The sequence below is a fragment of the Hemiscyllium ocellatum genome, chromosome 12 (genome assembly GCF_020745735.1).
Source record: "Hemiscyllium ocellatum isolate sHemOce1 chromosome 12, sHemOce1.pat.X.cur, whole genome shotgun sequence".
In the NCBI taxonomy this organism is placed as follows: Eukaryota; Metazoa; Chordata; class Chondrichthyes; order Orectolobiformes; family Hemiscylliidae; genus Hemiscyllium; species Hemiscyllium ocellatum.
The window spans coordinates 99781370-99795733 of record NC_083412.1 but is presented as its reverse complement, the minus strand read 5'-3'; positions in this window follow the sequence as shown (position 1 = coordinate 99795733).

The window sequence follows — 14364 nt, the reverse complement described above, 5'->3', positions numbered from 1 at the left end:
GAATTAACAAGGTTAAGGGGTCTTCAAGATTTTGTTTAAACAGTTAAAAATCACACAACACCAGGTTATAGTCCAACAGGTTTAATTGGAAGCACACTAGCTTTCGGAGCGACGCTCTTTCATCTCCAAATCTTGTTTAAGCAGGAAACAGGGAACATAAAAAATATTTTCACTGGCTGGGGATTCCAGAACTACGGTGCATAATCTGAGAATTACAGCCAGACTCAGGAGAGATATTAGAAACCAGTTTGGCAGATAGAGTGGTAAATGGTTAGAACAATCTTCCACAAACGGCAGTGATACTGGAGCAGTTGTTAGTTTTAAATCTGAGATTGATAAATTTCTGTTAAGCAAAGCTTTTGATTTGATTTGATTTGGTTTATTGTTGTCACGTGTACCTAAGTACAGTGAAAAGTTTTGTTTTGCGAGCAGTACAGGTCGATCATAGCAAACAGGGAATTGTATAGCACAGTACAGGCTCTTGATGTTGTGCCGACCTTTTATCCTACTCTAAGATCAGACTAATGTACATACCCTTCATTGTACTATCTTCCATGTGCCTATACTTAAATGTCCCTAATGTATCTGACTCTCCTACCACTGCTGGCAGTACATTCCATGAACCCATCACTCTCTGTGTAAAGAACCTGCCTCAGACATCTCCCTAAACCTTCCTCCAATCACCTTAAAATTATATCCACACGTGATAGACATTTCTGCCCTGGGAAAAAGTCTCTGGCTATCCACTCTATCTATTCCTCTCAACACCTTATACACCTCTATCAAGTCACCGCTCATCCTTCTTCACCCCAAAAGAGAAATGCCCTCGCCTCTCAACCTTTCTTCATAAGATATGCCCTCCAGTTCAGGCAGCATCCTATAATGAGGTGACCAGAACAGAACACAATATACCAAGAGCTACAGCATAACCTCATGGCTCTTAGACTCAATCCCCTGCTAATGAAAGCCAACACACCATATGCCGTCTTAATAACTCTAGCAATTTGGATGGCAACTTTGAGGGATCTATGGACATAGACCCTAAGATCCCTCTGTTCCTCTACACTGCCAAAAATCCTGTCTTTAACCCTGTATTTTCATCAAATTGCACCTTCCAAAGTGAATCACTTCACACTTTTCCAGGTTGAACTCCGTCTGCCACTTCCCAGCCCAGTTCCTGTCAATGTCCTGTTGCAACCTCCAACAATCCTCCACACTATCCACAACTCCACAGACCCTCATGTTATTGGCAAACTGACGAACCCAACTTTTCACTTTCCTCATCATCATTCAAAAATAAAAAAGACCTGAGGTCGCAGAACCGATCCCTGCAGAATACCACTGGTCACTGAGCTCCAGGCTGAATACTTTCCATCTACCACTATCTTATGTCTTCTATAGGCAACTAATTCTGTGTCCAAACAGCCAGATTTCCCTGCAGCACATGCCTCCTTACTTTCTGAATAAGCTTACCATGGGGAACTTTATCAAAATCCATGTACACCACTTTCACTACTCCATCTTCATTAACATGTTTTTGTCTTATAGAGTCATAGAGAGGTAGAGCATGGAAACAGATCCTTTGGTACAACCCGTCCAAGCCGACCAGATATCCCAACCCAATCTAGTCCCACCTGCCAGCACCCAGCCCATATCCCTCCAAACCCTTCCTATTCATATACCCATCCAAATGCCTCTTAAATGTTGCAATTGTACTAGCCTCCACTACTTTCTCTGGCAGCTCATTCCATACACGTACCACCCTCTGTGTGGAAATATTGCCCCTAAGGACTCTTTCATATCTTTCCCATCTCACCCTAAACCTATGCCCTCTAGTTCTAAACTCCCTGACCCCAGGGAAAAGACTTTGCCTATTTACCCTATCCATGCCCCTCATAATTTTGTAAACCTCTATAAGGTCACCCCTCAGCCTCCGACACTCCAGGGAAAACAGCCTCAGCCTGTTCAGCCTCTCCCTATAGCTCAAATCCTCAAACTCTGGCAACATCTTTGTAAATCTTTTCTGAACCCTTTCAAGTTTCACAACATCTTTCCGATAGGAGGGAGACCAGAATTGCATGCAATATTCCAACAGTGGCCTAACCAATGTCCTGTATAGCCACAACATGACCTCCCAACTCCTGTACTCAATATTCTGACCAATAAAAAAAGCATACCAAACACCTTCTTCACTATCCTATCTACCTGCAACTCCACTTTCAAGGAGCTATGAACCTGCATTCCAAGGTCTCTTTGTTCAGCAACACTCCCTAGGACCTTACCATTAAGTGTATAAGTCCTCTAAAATTTGCTTTGCCAAAATGCAGCACCTCACATTTATCTGAATTAAACTCCATCTGCCACTTCTCAGCCCATTGGACCATCTGGTCAAAATCCTTTTATAGTCTGAGGTTACTCTCTTCGCTGTCCACTACACCTCCAATTTTGGTGTCATCTGCGAACTTACGAACTGTACCTCTTACGCTCGCATCCAAATCAATTATGTAAATGACAAAAAGTAGAGGACCCAGCATCGATCATTGTGGTACTCCACTGGTCACAGACCTCCAGTCTGAAAACCTACCCTCCATCACCATCCTCTGTCTTCTACCTTTGAGCCAGTTCTGTATCCAAATGGTGAGTTCTCCCTGCATTCCATGAGATCTAACCTTGCTAATCAGTCTCCCATGGGGAACCTTGCCAAATGCCTTACTGAAGTCCATATAGATCACATCTACTGCTCTGCCCTCATCAATCCTTGTTGTTACTTCTTCAAAAAACTCAATCAAGCTTGTGAGATATGATTTCCCACACACCAAGCCATATTGACTATCCCTAATCAGTCCTTGCCTTTCCAAGTACATGTACATCCTGTCCCTCAGGATTCCGTCCAACAACTTGCCCACCACCGAGGTCAGGCTCACTGGTCTGTAGTTCCCTGGCTTGTCCTTACAACCCTTCTTAAACAGTGGCACCATGTTTGCCAACCTCCAGTCTTCCAGCACCTCACCTGTGACTATCGATGATACAAACATCTCAGCAAGAGGCCCAGCAATCACTTCTCTATCATTTATCTGCATTGAACTCCATTCGCCACCTCTCAGCCCAATTCTACATTTTATCCAAGACCCCCTGCAACCTGCAACGTCTTCCACACTGTCCACTACTCCACCGATTTTAGTGTCATCTGCAAACTTACTGACTCATCTACCTATGCTTGTGTCCAAGTCGTTTATAAAAATGACAAACACCAGTGGTCCTAAAACAGATCCTTGTGGCACACCATGAGCAACCCAACTTAAGCTGAATGTTTTCCATCAACCACCACTTGTTGCCTTCTTTCTGAAAGCCAGTTTCTAATCTAAACTGCTAAATCACCATCAATCCCATGCCGCTGCATTTTCTCCAACGGTCTACCATGTTGAACCTTATCAAAGGCTTTATTGAAGTCCATATACACCACGTCAACTGTCCTACTCTCATCCACATGCTTGGTCACATTCTCAAAAAACTCAATGAGGTTTGTGAGACATGACCTGCACTTGACGAAACGATGTTGACTATCTGCAATCAAATTGATGTTTGCTCGATGATTATAAATCCTATCTCTTATAATCCTTTCCAAAACTTTTCTTACAACAGACGTAAGGCTCACTGGTTTCTAATTACCTGGGTCATTTCTGCTGACCTTCTTGAACAAGGGCACAACATTTGCAATCCTCCAGTCCTCTGGTACTAAACCTGTAGACAATGACAACTCAAAGATCAAGGCCAAAGGCTCTGCTATCTCCTCCCTAGCTTCCCAGAAAATCCTTGGAAAAATCCCTTCCAGCCAAGGTGACTTGTCTACTTTCACTCCTTCTGGAATTGATAACACCTCTTCTTTGCTAACCTCGATCCTTTCAAGTTTAATATCCCGTATCTCATTCTTCTCTTCAACAATATTCTCCTTTTCCTGAGTGAAAACAGATAAGAAATATTCATTTAGTACCTCTCTGATCTCCATAGGCTCCACACACAACTTCCCACTTCTGCCTTTGACTGGCCCTATTCCTGCTCCAGTCATCCTTTTATTCCTCACATATCTATAGAAAGCTTTAGGGTTCTCCTTTATTCTACCTGCTAAAGACTGCTCATGTCCTCTCCTTGCTCTTCTGAATTCTCTCTTTAAATCCTTCATAACTAATCTATAACTCTCCATTGCCTCGTCTGAATTATCTCGTGTCAACTTCACATAAGCCTCCTCCTTCCGCTTAACAAGAGATGCAATTTCTTTAGTAAACCACGGTTTCCTTACCTTACCATACCTGACAGGGACATACCCATCAAGGACGTGCAATATCTGCTCCTTAAACCAGCTCCACATTTTGATTATCCCCATCCCCTGCATTTTACTACCCCCAATATCCTAGTAAATCTCCTCTGAACCCTTTCCAAAGCTTCCACATCCTTCCTATAATGCGGTGCCCAAAACTGTACGCAATCTCCAAGTGCGGCTGCACCAGATTTTGTACAGCTGTAGCATGACCTCATGGTTACAAAACCTAATCCCTCTACTAATAAAAGCTAACATACCGTATGCCTTCTTAACAACCTGATCAACCTGGGTTGCAACTTTCAAGGATCTACGTACCTGGATACCGAGGTTTCTCTGCTCATCTACACTACCAATAATCTTATCATTAGCCCAGTACTCTGCATTCTTGTTACTACTTCCAAAGTGAATCACCTCACACATTTCTGTGTTAATCTCCATTTTCCACCTCTCTGCCCAGCTCTGTCACTTATCTGTATCTCTCTGTAACCTATAACATCCTTCATCACTATCCACAACTCTACTGACCTTAGTGTCATCCGCAAATTTACTAGCCCATCATTCTATGTCCTCATCCAGGTCATTTATATAAGTGACAAATAACAGTGGACATAAAAACAGATCCTTGCAGTGCCCCACTTGTAACTGAACTCCAGGATATTTCCCATTAACCGCCACCCTCTGTCTTCTTTCAGCTAACCAATTTCTGATTAAAACTGCTAAACCACCCTCAATCGCATGCCTCTGTATATTCTGCAATAGCCTACCATGGGGAACCTTATCAAATGCCTTACTGAAATCCATATGCCCTCAGCCACCTGTTTGAGCATCTTCTCAAAAAACTCAATAAGATTTATGAGGCATGACCTACCTTTCACAAAACCGTGTTAACTATCCCTAATCAACTTATTCCTCTCTAGATGATTATATATCCTAAATCTTATAACCCTTTCCAACACTTTACCGACAACCGAAGTAAGGCTTACATGCCTATAATTTCCAGGGTTGTCTCTGCTCCCCTTCTTGCACAAGGGAACAACATTTGCTATCCTTCAGTCTTCTGGCACTATTCCTGTAGACAATGACGACATAAAGATCAATGCCAAAGGCTCAGCAATCTCTCACACAATCCTAGGATAAATCCCATCTGGCCCAGGGGACTTACCTATTTTTGCTAACACCTCCTCCTTCTGCACCTCAATCCCATCTTGTCTAGTAGCCTGTATCTTTGTATTCTCAATGACCATATTGTCTTTTTCTCGTGTGAATATTAACGAAAAGTATTCATTTAGCACTTCCCCAATCTCCTCTGACTCCATACACAACTTCCCACTGCTATGCTTGATTGGCCCTAATCGTATTCTTGTTATTCTTTAATTCCTGATACAGATATAGAAAGCCTTCGGCTTTTCCTTGATACTGTTCGCCAACGACTTTTCATGTCCCCTTCTGTCTCTTCTTAGGTCTCTCTTTAGGTCTTTCCTGGCTAACTTGTAACTGCCAAGCACAACTTGAGAGTCAAAATTCCTATTTAAAAAAAAATATTCGTGGGATGTTAGCATTACTAACTAGCCCAACATTTATTGCCCATCCCTAATTGCCCAGAAGGCAGTTAAGAGTGAACCACATTGCTGTGGTCTGGAGTCACATGTAGGTTACACCAGGTAAAGGTGGCAGATTTCATTCCCTATAGGACTTTAGTGAACTAGATGGGTCTTTTCCTCAGGAGTAACAATAGTTTCATGGTCATCATCAGACTCTTATGCACAGATTATTACTGAATTCAAATTCCAGCATCTGCAGTGGCAAAATTCATGCCCAAGGACATTATCTGAGTCTCTGGATTAGTAGCCTAATGATAATATCACTCAGCCATCATCTACCCTGATCACTGATGACTTGCAAGTTGATGGAATGGAACAGTTTGTATTAATGAAGTCAGTCATGATATGGCCAATCCTTCTCAATGTATATCCATAGCATCCTGCACCTGGGAGAAGACAGCTATGTTGACAAAGTCTATTAACTGGTCTGCAGCACTGATTTCCTCACAAGAAAAACAAGGCAAATGAGAGTGATCTGGCACAAATTGGATCAATAATACCCTTGATAAATTTGAGACTAAGGGTAGTGAGATCCCACACAGACCTCCAATGGATCCTTTGATTCAGCCAGTGCATGGAAACTTAGCACTGTTGTAACCTTGATTGCCATCAGGATAGGATTACTACCCTGCCTCAGGGAGTGTTACACTTTTTTTATTGCCCACTGTAACATAACGTCTTCTTATTGCTCAATGTGGGAGTATCATATACTTGGAAAATTTTCAAATGGTTCAAAATGTTCATTTTTATTCAGCCACAAAAAGGCAAGCAAAAATGAAGAAAATCTGCATTTGCTTCTGGGAACAGAGAGAACCCTGTTGTCTTGTGATCAACAATAGGGTGAAAGCCTCATTCCACAGTTGGCATAGTTTTATGTCAGAATCCTGGGACATCCTACTCTGTGGTAAAACTGTGCCTCACATGTCTGGATGAAATAGTATTATGAATTGTAGGCTCTGGTCCTCCTCTGCATCGTGAGGGATGGGAGATACGATTTCTTCACGTGGATGGTATTTGGCAGCCTCTGAATATTGTTGCTGGCCATGGGCTTGCTGGCATGACTGTTGCTCCTTAATTTCTCCGTGCCTTCTTAGATCTGCAGTTGCAACAATGATGACTTCTGCCAAAGTTGGAAGCCATTGGTCAAAGTTCCAATAAACCAATATGGAGAATATCAGAAACAGAACAGGTAAAGTGAGCTATCAGCATTCACAATGTTCAGAAAGGATGATTTAGCATAACTTTACATTGAATGGGGAATGGAGGACTGCAATAAGACACCAATGAATTGCCTCTAAGTGGAGTTTTGCTACAGGAACCTTATACCGTTGAATGTAGCAAAAGCCACATGAAGCAAATAAAATATGGGAGATATCTATGTTATCTCCATTCCCTCACATCAACAAAGAAAGGCAGCTTTGCCTCTGAGAGCCTGTTGGCTCATACTTATAGTTCAAGCTGAGAGGAAATCAGCTCCATTGCCTTGCGTACCTTGGGAGGTCTTAGATAGACTTTGTGAATAATGGCCCGCAGGTGTCATTTGTCATTACTTTGGTTTCACATAGTTGAGTACAATTAATCCATACTGCTCAGTGACCGGTCCAGATTGCTTTCATCCAGGATTTTTAACCCACACAGTTTTGGACATTGTATGCATTTCTCTTGCATGGTACTATGATTATTAATTACTTCAATCTTTTAAATACATACATGTGATTTGGGAATTGTTGTCTAGGTCAGCATTTATTGGCAACTGGGTGGCACAGTGGCTCAGTGGTTGGCACTGCAGCCTCACAGCACCAGGGATCCAGGTCCGATTGCAGCCTTCATTTGGAGTTTACACATTCTCCCCATGTCTGTGTGGGCTTTCTCCGTGTTTTCTCTTGCAGTCCAAAGATGTGTAGTTTTGGTGGATTAGTCATTTTACATTGCCTGCAGTGTCCAGGGATGTGCAGACTAGGTGGGCTAACTGTGGTAAGTGTGAGATTGTGGGATAGGGTGGGATGTTTTTCAGAGGGTTGGTGCTAACTTAATTGGCCGAATGGCTTCTATCTACTCTGTAAAGATGCTATAATTGTATCCCTAATTGCCCAGAGAAAGTTCAGCATCAAACACATTGCTGTGAATCTGGAATCAAATGTAGTCCAGAGCAGGCAAGGTGATAGATTTTGTTCTCTAAAGGACGTTAGTGAATGAGACAAGTTTTTATAATTGGTAGTGGTGATATGGTCACCATTAGGCTAGTTTTAACTCCAGATTTTTTCTTGAATTCAAATTTCCACTGTGGTGGGATTCAAATTAATTTCCCTGGAACATTAGTCGAAAGAATTCCTATCACTGCTTCTTTCTAACTGTATTCTGGAAGTGCCTGATTAATACAATTGCCGAAAGGGTTTCACATTGCTCACAGCCTGCATTATCAGACAGAGAAAAATACATTTACTCCCCACTTTGGGTATGGTTGTAACCAGCATTTTAATTCTTTTTTCTTCTTCTGCACAGATCCCAAGGTCCATGAGTTGCACAGAAGGGAGTGTGTTAGCATGCCAATTACCACCTATGGAACATCAGAACGAGTGTGCATGTGCACTTAGAAAAAATGATGTTCCTTTCCATTATGCCATCAGATTTATGTGAGCATGGAAAGCAACATAGATTGTACCTGCCACAATGATTGCCAACGTAACATGATAATCAAGTGGCTACCCTGAATCTCAATGTTCCTTTTCTCCTTGCACTTCCTATTGAGCCCATCAGTACCGAGTTTCCACACATCTCTTTATGACTTCATCTGTCAACATTACCCCTAAACCTTGGCCTGAAAACTTAGTCATGCCAACCATCATGCTGCACTGCTCCCCTGTCGAAGCCAGCATGGTTGTGAATGTTAACAACACCTACTCATGCAGTAACTCATCGTCCTCCAATGCTGTATCGAATCTCTGAACCCACTGATATGCTGAATTGCTTCTCCTTCACAATTCCTGTGCTCTCTTCATCTAGCAGGCTATCTCCGATCACCACAATTTGCATGTTTGCTTTGTAATGGAAATTAGATAAGATGTTATAAAAAAGGATAACAACAGAAGTAAGATAACACCTTGCAAGTTAGTACTATAAAGCACTTTTCAGCAGGTATGCAACTTTGAACAGCCTAAGGATTCACATGACTGAAGAGGAACTTGTACATCTTAAGATCTTGGGAACTGACTACAGACAGGATGAAAGAAAGATCACTATTGGAAGATTTCTGTCAACTGTACAAGAATGAAACGTAAGTAATGTATCTGATCACAGGATATAAATGTTGATTGTTTTATGTATGTGTTGGATAGAAGTAGGTTTGAGCCAGGCAGTTTTAGACAGAGTTCTGTTTAGCCAGCCAAAGACAAACTCTCTTTCTGAGGTTGTTTGAATAAATGCAAAGTTGACCCACATACATGAATCCTCTGTGCAGGAGATTAACTACAAAAATGGTGTAGTCAGCAGGACAGAAGAATCAGATCCTCAGATTAGTTTTGCAAATGAGTGGTATATTTTATATTACCACTTACACTGAGAGCATTTACCCCATCTGAGAATAGTCCAGTCAAGTATCATGAGATAATGAAGGGAGGACTAGAACAGGAGGTGTTGAGCAGGTAAGGTAGAGCAGTGCTGACGAGCAGTTATCTGTGTGCAAACAGCAGTTGAAGCTACACAGATTAGGCCAGACCACTCATTATTACAAAAAATTGCTTAAGTGTTGAAAAGTGTGATAATAAATGGGATGATCCCACAATAGTTGAGGTTTAATTCTGAATTTTAGAAGCAGTAAGATTGTTCAACACATCGCATCAGTTGTAGGACACTTTGATCTTTGACTATAAATTCTGTGTCCTATGATCCTGCTCCACTAGCTACCTGACGAAGGAGCAGCACTCCAATAGCTTGTACTTTCAAAGAGACATGTTGGACTATAACTTGAAGCAAGTGAAGATTGCAGATGCTAGAGATCAGAGTCGAGAGTGTGGTGCTAGAAAAGCACAGCAGGTCAGGGAGCATCCAAAAAGCAAGAGAATCACCCTTCATCCCTTCATCAGGAATGAGGCTTGTAAGCCAAGGGGATGGAGAGATAAATGGGGGATGGGGGGGGCTGGGGGGGAAGATAGCTGATGGAGGTGGAGATAATGGCAATAGTGATGGTGAGGAGGATGGAGTGGATAGGTGGGAAGGAAGATGGACAGATAGGAAAGTCATGAGGTGGTGCTGAGTTGGAAGGTTGGATCTGGGATAAGGAGGGGGCAGGGGAAATGAGGAAACTGGTGAAATCTGCATTGATCCTGTGTGTCTGGGGGGTCCCAAGGTGGAAGATGAGGCGTCGGATGGTTAGGGATTGTTGATGGGAGGAGGCCCAAGACCTGCATGTCCTTGGTGGAGTGGGAGGGGGAATTGAAGTGTTCAGCTGCGGGGTGGTGGGTTTGGTTGGTGTCCTACAGTCTTTGTCTACCTCAGTCCAACACCAGCACCTCCACCTCCACCTCATGTTATAACAAGAACATCTCTCACATTCAAGTGAAGATCGTATTAAAACAAGGGGTAACCTGCAAGTCCAGATTCAAAACTGGTTTGATCAAGAGGTTAAAAAGTGAATTGCTCTGGGAATAATATGAAACTAAATTTAACAAGTGTTTTTCTAAGTGTTCTAAAGCAAGTTAATTTCTTATTGTGAAAATTTTCAATACGTTGCCAAAACACACAGGTCAGTTGAATTTTGGTAAGCATCCAATTTGAACAGCATTTGTTCCAATTTTCCAGGAGAAAAAGATTGTAAACAGGAAATAGAGTGAGAAAGATCTAAAACAAAGAACATTGGATTATGACACAACATCCTTTGATGAATGTTGTCCCCTTAGAACAGTAGAGAGTTAACCCTTTCAGATGATAACATTTAAATCTTAATACACACTTTCTATGCAGTTAAACATGTCATTTTGGACAGGATTAACTTTTGGATTTACATTTATGGAAACAATCAGAAACTATTAACCCGTTGGGCTTCTAAAGCCACAGTGAACTTTGATTTTGTGTTCTTAAATAGGTTTTCAAAATTCCTGTAAGTACTGATACCAAAGGGAGAGAACGGGAGTTTACAAGTTCAAGAACTCACCTGTGGCATCAAATTTGGAATAATGGCTGTGCCTTTCAGAGAATGGGCCTCAACTTAACAGGACATTTGGTATCTTACCAGAAAATCACCAAGTTTGGACATAATTATTTTTGCAATGTAAGTGATTAAATTTTAATTTGTACTTTGAAGAAATTAAAAAGATTGTTTTGGAAATAAATACATTTCCACAAATACATTTACCATATTTATCAGCATCACTGTACAGACTGTACATGAAAAAAAATTCAAGATTGTTTGCTGCCGTATGTGAATTTGAGATCATTGTTTAAAAAAGGAAAAGACAACCATAATCTAGCAAATTGCCTTTGAAATTTCAAATGTCATATTTAATAAGGAACAAAAAGAGAAAATTGGTAATACCTGGAACCACACAGTAATGGTTGATTTCTGTTTTAAAGATATTCTAAAAACAGGTTTTTTTAACTGGAGAGTAAAGTTTATCAGAAGCTCCTGAATCAGATAGAATGATAATTAATGGGATGCCCCATTGAAAGTAAATGAATAGTGTTATAAAGCAGAAGTTGACACCCCCCCACTCTGAGAACAAAAACCAAAACACCCAAAGAAGAGCATCTCTCCCGACATTCTGTATAAAGAGCGTGAAAAGTGATGTAACCAGCTTTTCAGCAATTTATAGTGGTTAAATAAAATAAATCTCTGACACTCACTTTAAAATCAACAAGTAACAATTTATTTTATCTAACTCTAACAGTGAACAAATTAACTAAAGTATTAACAAACCAAACAAATCCCTACCAACTATTTCCGAATAAAGCAAGATTCTGATGGTATGCTGTTCCACTCATATACAAAAAAATAGAATTTAGTCCCTTGAAATTACAGCTAGGTTACATGCCTTCCAGAATGTTCTGTCTTCTTCCATCAAGTCTTCTGTCAGGAACGCGTGCACCGATTCTTTTGGAAGGAACACCTTTTCCTCCAATTCTTCATCATTGGTACCATTATTATTTAAATGGCTCTTTCTCTAATACATAGATGACAAGAAAGCCAGTTTCTCTCTCTCTCTCTCTCTCTCTAGAGAGAGAGAGAGAGAGAGAGAGTTGAGGGCTGTTCACTCTGATAGATAGTTGTTAGCTCTGGGATTTTTGTCCAAGTACCCCTTTTTATATACCTATGATGATATAATAATATTTCTTGCAGAGGATTGATCGTATGTTATCAAAACCATCAGATTTGAATTTTATAGGTTTTTGGTATCTAAGTGTCTGCGATTAGCTAAAATTCAAAAACCCGTTGTCTTGGTAAAAGCTGCTGCTTGGTCCACTAACTGTATGGCCTTTCGATACAAATCTTTCAGTTCGGGTCCCCTCTGTGCACCTGCAAACCCCCAAGCTGCTTCTATCTGAAAAGATATACTTTTAAGTCTCTGAAAAAAAACAGCTTTTAACATCAACTTCACAATAATAGTGACAGGGAAAAATCAAAATGGTAATAACATCTTACCATTAGTTAATTGGAATATGTCAAGTAAAAGGAAAGTGTAGATGACATTAATAAATTGACAGCTTTCCATTGGAGATATGTGTAGCGTTGCCCATGAACATTTTTTTCAAAGAGCTGAATTGGATGATTTGGCCATCATCCAAAATATTGAGACTAAGGAGGGTGGATACACATGCGCTCTCATCTGGAAATCAAAAATATGTTGCATGATCTTGGGATATTGGTCTGAGTGTACAGAAGTGACTGTTAGATTTGACATAACTAATGTAAGGGAAAGGTGAAAATACACTGAAAGACAGACCCATATGCGTACATCTACTTAACAAAATACATACTGTGGCCCAAAAAGCAGGAAAACGTAGTTTAAATAATCAAGGTACTGACACATGGTCCATCGAGAAACTTAGAGATAAAAACTGAAGTAAAATGAATTTTGGATGAGGACAATTAAAGCTGCGTTGGGGAAATTATGTAATAAGAAATATCCACAGGATGGGTACAGATGAATGAAGGTCTGGAAATTTTTTTAAGCCTGTGTGTAATTTTTATCTATTATGACTAGCCAAGGATGAGTCAACATCTCAGAGAATGAAGGATAGTTTCACTGTGACACAGGGAGACCAAAGGAGGGAGTCACGCCAGAACAAAAAAGTAACATAATTTAGGAGAATACATCTAGTATACAATATCAGAAACACCCCTTGGTTGAGGATATTGGCTTCATATTAATACCTACCTAAAGTGGAAATATTAACAGCTTTAATAGCTTTAGCATATGTAATATACGATCAAGAAATTAAGTAATCAAACTTATAGATTAGGAAAAAAAAGGGCAACAGATCAAAGACCTAAACAGAGAGTCCACTAGAACTAACTCAGTACCTTTTCAATCCCTGAGCAGGGATAATGGATGGCAGAGCATAAAGGGAAACATTGGCAATTTTGAGCTAGGCCAAGGGCCAAAAGTGGGGTAACTGTTAAAGGAAGAGTCACTCAAACTGAAACATTAACTATGACATTGCCAGTCCTGTTGAGCTTTTACAGCAATTTCCACACCTGGTCTGGCCTTCATCTGACTCCAGACCCATAATAATGTGGCTGACTCTCAAGTGCCCTCTGAAGTGGCATAGCAAGCCATTCTGTTGTACCAGTCACTACAAATTAGATTAGATTAGATTACTTACAGTGTGGAAACAGGCCCTTCGGCCCAACAAGTCCACACAGACACTACAAAGAGCAACTCACCCAGATCCCTTCCCCTACATTTACCTCTTCACCTAACTATGGGCAATTTAGCATGGCCAATTCACCTAACCTGCACATGGTTTGGACTGTGGGAGGAAACCAGAACACCTGGAGGAAATCCACCCAGACACGGGGATAATGTGCAAACTCTGCACAGACAGTTGCCTGAGGTGTTTATGGGGGCTGTTGCAGGGATTTGGAACAGCATCATTAAGTTGGGATAACCTATTGGGTTTTTGGATAGTTACATTATTCTATGTTCTGTTCTTTTTTGTTTGTGTTTTTTTTGGTAATCTTGCAAATAAATTTTGTTTTGTTTAAAACTAAGTGGTTGGATCAGCTATATCACCCGTGGAATAACATCTGTACACCTGCTTAAAACAACGAGCAAGTTTAGGTCCAGGCTATTTTGTTGAAATGTTTTGAGGGGTTCTGGCCTGGTCCATTACAGATTAGGCACTCTTTGCAGTATTTATTCTATAGTTCTGATTTGGAATTAGGGTTACTGGACTCGAAGGCAGCAAGCAGTAAATGTTGACCTGGGGGTGATTTCAGTTCATTTGTAG